Genomic DNA, 6000 nt, shown 5'->3' on the forward strand with positions numbered 1-6000 from the left:
AGGAAGCATCAGCACCCGAGCACATCCTTTGCGGCCCCCCCAGAATCAAATTCGTGCTTGCTTGCCTGATCAGCTGATTTCCCTCCCCGTACCCCTCGCCTACTTCCAACGGCCATGGGGGACGCGTTCTCCCCGTAACTGCGCAGCAGATAATGTTCCGAATCAGGAACATACCTCAACAAGGGGAAGAGGGCTGTGATCATCGTTGCTAGTGTTCCCGTAGGGAGACGTGGGTTTTATTCGTACAGATGTTATTGCGAACGAAGCTAAGCGTTGGTAAACGAAAGAAGCTATTATTACGCAGTACTACATGTACCGAAAAGCGCTGTATCAGGCCATGAAATTATTATTATGTAAACTATTATCGTACACAAGTACTTTTCCCGGAGTAATGGAACGCGAATACGGATTTAGACACTCAGTGCGTTGGCCGGGAAAGCAGCAAACATTTCCGCTCACGGAGAGAGTTGGCTGTATTGGTAAGCCTGTATTCGTTCTAACGTTTGATAAAAAAATATGCAAGCCTCTTAACAATGGACAAAATGTAGCGTTTTATATTCCGAGGGAAGGACTGGTGTCATATGTAAACTATGTTTAATCCACTGTCACACGGAGGAACGTGGAAGTATAGTCACGAAAAGGCCTTTATCACTCTTTATTTATTTCTGCAATCATTGTCAGCAGCGAGTTTGATCGTTGATGAGTTTGCTGTAGGGAAATTGTTGAGCATCTATAAAAGAAGCAGTCGTAACAATTTTCCACTATTGGTTTCAAAGTTTACACGTCATTTTGAAGAGCTGTCTCGTGACTTCGTCGTGATCGCCGAAGGCAGGTAATGAAAGATTGTAGTGTGGAAAATTACCGCAGGTGTTTGCATCATTACAATTGACAGATGCATATTTGTTGAGCATGCGAAGGTAATCATAAATCTTATCTTCCAGGGAAGGTACTTGTGAGATATGAAACGTTGGTGTTGACAAGTGTTCCACTATTGAGACGAGGGTTTATTCGCAAACGAAGTTGAAATTAGGTAAACGAAAGGAGCGATTATTGCACAGTGAAGTTTATACACCGAAAAGCTCTCTATCATGCCGTGCAATTATTATTTAGTAAATTCTAAACGTATACATTGTAAACGAGTGCTTTTTCGGGAATGATTAAAATGGTTAAGAGGATGTAGACATGCGCCGTGACAACGAGAGAGCTTGCGGAATGTAGGGGAACGCCGTAATGGCTCGAGAATAGACTATTAATTTACTTCAAAGCTGTGGTGCAGGTGGAACTGCATGTCTTTTCCCTACCGAAACTTATCCAGCGAAATCTTTCGAATAGGGGAAAACATAGGATTAGTGAGAATTTCTGTTTTGTTGAGGTAGGGATAGGTGCTTCGTAGTAGCGGTCGGAAATTTTCCCAAGATCCTCAGGCGATCTTCAGGGGAAGACGATCAGCTGATCCGGCGGAAATTTGCTTTGGGAGGAAGTGGACGCAATGAATGGGTTGGAAGCGCCGTAAAACCTTACGGTGTCACTTAGAGTCAGCCATAAAAATGTTTCCAAGGCCCTGGAGTAATTTTCCTGGAGATGCAAAAGACGGTCCAGGTGGATTGATAGGAAGGAATACAGTTAAGATGGCACACAGTGTGAAGGCCTGTTTACAGGATGCATGAACAAGCAGGGGCGGATCCAGGATTTCTTTCTGAGGGGGGGGGGGGGGGCACAACCATGCCGTTTCCAGGATTTTGTTCTGGGGGGCACAAGGATACCTAGTTATACAAAACGAGCGCACTGATAATGGGACCATTTTAAAAATGTTCCATTATTTTTTAGGGGCACGTGCCCCCCCCCCTAGATCCGCCTCTGTGAACAAGTACCCACGAGTAATAATAATAATAATAATTATACATTTATTGTTCTAGGACCTTGTCCTATGGAACATACCAAATATTACAGTTAAGTCTCAGCAGTGAACAACATAGAGAAAGTGAAAATACAATTTAACAGTATTAATGACAAATATATTACAGTATTTTAATTACAATCATATTTTTCGAGTAAATAAACAAACATTTTCATTTTGAATTGATTAACAGTTTTACAATTAACAATATCATCCGGTATTTCATTCCAAAATCTTATAGCAGAGTTTAAAGTGGACATTTGGAACACCGTAGTTCGGAAATTTGGTATTTTAAAACGCCTTCTAGCTCTTACCATTCTACTGGTTTCACTCACAGTAAGAGTGTGAAGGCCTATTTACACGATGCATGCGAGTTGATGTGTAAATGTGGTAACATGGGAATGAACAGGAAAATGCATAGTGTAACCACAAAATTTCTGCAAACTTATTGACGGAAAATAGAACGTAATCTAATTTGGTTCAGGAATCCGTACATGATCCGTTGCAGTCAACAGAAATGAATACTGTAAACAGGAAGTAACTAGTACGTGTTTATGTACCGTGTATGAACGCCAAGAAGCAAGCCTGAGCCACCTTCAAGGCCTGTTTAATCGGTACATTAACACGTGCGGGTTATTGTCTAAATGTATGAACGCGGGAATAAACGGCAGAATGCAACGTGTAACAAATGGCGGATACAATGGGGGGGGGGGGGGCGCCCCCCCTCCTTGCGGTCCTGCCCGTATTGCTAAACATTGCAGAACAGCAATAATATTTTATTTCATCATAAGATGGCATACGTGTGTAATAAAGTTGAACAACATTTTTGAGAACTCTGCATGTGACCTGATTATTTTTTATTGGGATAAAAGTAAAGGTAACTTAATACGTCTTTTGCGCCCCCCCCTACATGAGTATTTTCTACATCCGCGACTGCGTGTTATCAAACAACTTGTGCGAATGCATGCACAGAAAATAGAACCTGTTCTCATTTGGTTCAGACAATGTACATGTTCAGTTTTGCCGAATAATGGAAAATTATGGGGGGGGGGGGGGGACCGCAGTGGGGGTGTTGTCTCGGGAAAATCGAATAATATCGAGTTATAAAGTTTTTTTAAGCAATTAAGAAGAGTCATATGACCACAGAAGAACCCTGAAAACTGTACTGTCTATAACTGGACACTCCAGGAAAATGGGCAAGCCTGAGATCTTTTCTTCCCCCTAATAACAAATTTTTGGGGGGGCTCGGGCCCCTCTCAGGCACCATGGAGTCGGACCCACCGTAATTATTCCGTTCCTTTCCACAGAAATCATTCAAGCAAAGAGTCATAAACTCGTACGAGTTAATGTAGGTTTGGATGAATGATTTTGGTGGACCGTTGGGGAACATGAACGAATGTACTAACCAAATAAGATAGGTTGTACTATAGGAATTTGCGCAAGATGGGTGGTTACAGGCAGGGGCGGATTTCCCATAATGCTAAATAGATACATGCCTAGGGGCGCGCAGTCCAGCCTCCTGTTACCTCACTGGAGTGGCTATGCTTGATCATAGAAACCGGGGAGGGGGTGGGGGTCATTAGAGGAGGGGCACTCAATAGGGAGTTGCCTATTTTGTAACATCTTTGTTTGGGTACATCAACATGTACGTAATACTCTGCCGGCCACATCTAGGGTGTATTGCAGGGGATGATCCATCACCAGCATGCAATAGGACTAGCACATTCACACAAAGTCACACACACTCAGTCCAAAAAATATCACGTATGCTAATAAATTATGCTACCATAAGCTGTTATAAATAATAATGAAATTGAAGAAGATGCAAGCAAGGATAAAATAGGTTAGTAGGCTTCACTACAATTCATCTTACCTATTTATGAGTGCTATCGCTGACATTAAAATGTCTTATTGATCTTGAGTAAATGACATTCTGAATCTGTCTGTTCTACAATCTATCCCTCTTATTTTATTTATATGATCTGATCTTACGTAGTATGTAGGCGTCCGTAAGATATGGGTAACTTCGTTAGAAAAGGCAATGCTCTTGAATTATCCAAAAGTTTTAGTCTATTTTTAATAAACGGTCGTACAGCGGTTAGTCCGAGTTTATCCGGACCGAGTGACACGGTGCATTTTTGGGATCACTCTCGCGTTCGTACATGTACACATTTACCGGAATGTGTTTATGTTCTGTCTGAAAAGGTATTTAGAGTGTCAAGGGCAGGTTACACGATGCATTAACCAATGGGAGTTATTGTGTAAATGTGGAAACGCGGAAATGAAAAAGAAATTGCATTGTGTAACCAACCACGTTGAGCGGAGGCATGATCGGATAATAGAACCTATTCTAATATGATTTAGGCATTGGATAATGCTCCGGTCCACAGAAATAAGTAGGGCAATCATGGGCGTACCTAGGATGAAAACTAGGCGGGTGGGGGAGGGGCACTACGGTTGTTCAAGTGGTAGGTAAGACTTAAGCAAGGAAGAGGTGAATGAAATCATTAGTTTATTGGAACCGTTACAGTTGTTAATTAGTTTTAAAAATATTTTCTTGAAAGAATATTGTTTTCATAGAAGAGATTTGTAAATTTAACTTCTGGGGGGGGGGGAGTGCCCCCTCCTGCCCCTAGCTTCATGAGTGTAACCAGAAATTTAGTCGTACATTGTAATGTGTGAACGGTGAAATGCAAGCTGAAATAACCAATGGTAACCCACGGCTCACATGTCGAAACTGTTATATACCTAGTATAGTAACCGAAATGAAAGATTGAGGAGACGTAACGAAATTTTCTTAATCATTCAGTGGAAATTAGAAAATGATCTATTTTGCTCGTATGATCGTGCGAATCATCAATCAGCATCACCATTCGCATGATCATTCACCGTGTATAGCGGCCAGTAATGAATGTTTTGAGGAATAGCTATGATAGTGGTCACCTGTACATCACTCCTCAAAAGCAGGCATTGGGTTTGGAGCAACTGTGAAGTTGTAAGACAGTGCAGAATACAGTAATGGCGCTTCAAATAGTAATTAATGCCACAGTAATGGAAACAGTAATCATGTCATTGGTTTGTAAGGGCATGGAATACTTGGTAAATGGTAATGAATGTTACATGTGGGAAGAAATTTGCATGATTGAGCTTGTAAAAGGTGAATAAGTAAAAAAAAGACGCATGACATAAAGGTCCAAGAATGCAAGGCACTGAATTGATTGAATAGTGTAAAGGGTGTGGAATAGGCTGGGTGAAAATGAAGTCACGACACAAAAGGAGGCAATTGGAATGTCTTTTTTGTGAACAGCGGTAACTGTTTTTAAAATGTGGGAATGGTAATGAATGCATCTGAGATTGATATGGATGTTTCTAGGGTATTGACTTAACGCAACGTCAATAACCTCGCAACAGGAGGGAGAATGATTTGTAGGAGTTGGTGATGCTACCCGAGAAAGTCCGTGAGCAGTAGATAGAACATATTTTGGATGAGTAAAATGTTAAAATGGTATGTAAAAAGGGTGCAGTGTTGGAAGTAACTGAAATTCATAGGAATGGAAAGAGTGGTGTGTGGAGATCGGTTGATGGAGAAGAAGAGAATCCGTATAAGTATTTGCAGAGACCTCCGAAGTTAACTGTAGAAGTTTGAAATGGAAGATAGTTGAAGGTAGTGTGCGTTTTATTTAGTTAGTGGTTTTAAAGTGGGATTGCGTCGCAAACCGTGAATTGCTATGCCGAAGACGTAAATGAGAATCTGTGTTATTAGGAAACACGCAATGAATACGACGAAGATGAAGTTAGCCCATGCAAGCTCATCGTAAATATTTCAAGTATACCATGTGAATCTCGGCGATATGTATGGAAGAGCAACGTCGCTTAGGAGAACCAAGTATGATGTACCGATATGAAGGTGAAAAAGGCGAAATAATAATGGGAAGGGAAGTTAATGCAATGTAAAGGAGGCATTAGGTGGTACTCACCGAAAGGTTCTGGTATCCAAGGGTCGGTTCGTTTTCGGAAAGGTGACTTGCCGCACAAGTGTGAAACAGGAAAACGTTCGTGGGAGAAGAACGTTTTCTGGCAGGAGGGACACTCGGTCGGAGTAC

The 6000-nt window shown here is 41.5% G+C and overlaps 1 long non-coding RNA gene across 1 annotated transcript in view; it reads right to left on the minus strand.

Moving 5' to 3' along the window:
- LOC124172187 overlaps positions 1-6000 on the minus strand; it is a 49967-nt gene that overhangs the window by 41727 nt on the left and 2240 nt on the right. The window contains exon 1 of the long non-coding RNA XR_006868073.1: positions 5875-6000. This exon is cut by the window's right edge and continues 2240 nt beyond it. This is a non-coding gene — a long non-coding RNA (uncharacterized LOC124172187). The remainder of the gene's footprint in view (positions 1-5874) is intronic.

Source organism: Ischnura elegans, assembly GCF_921293095.1.
Source record: "Ischnura elegans chromosome 13 unlocalized genomic scaffold, ioIscEleg1.1 SUPER_13_unloc_1, whole genome shotgun sequence".
NCBI lineage: Eukaryota > Metazoa > Arthropoda > Insecta > Odonata > Coenagrionidae > Ischnura > Ischnura elegans.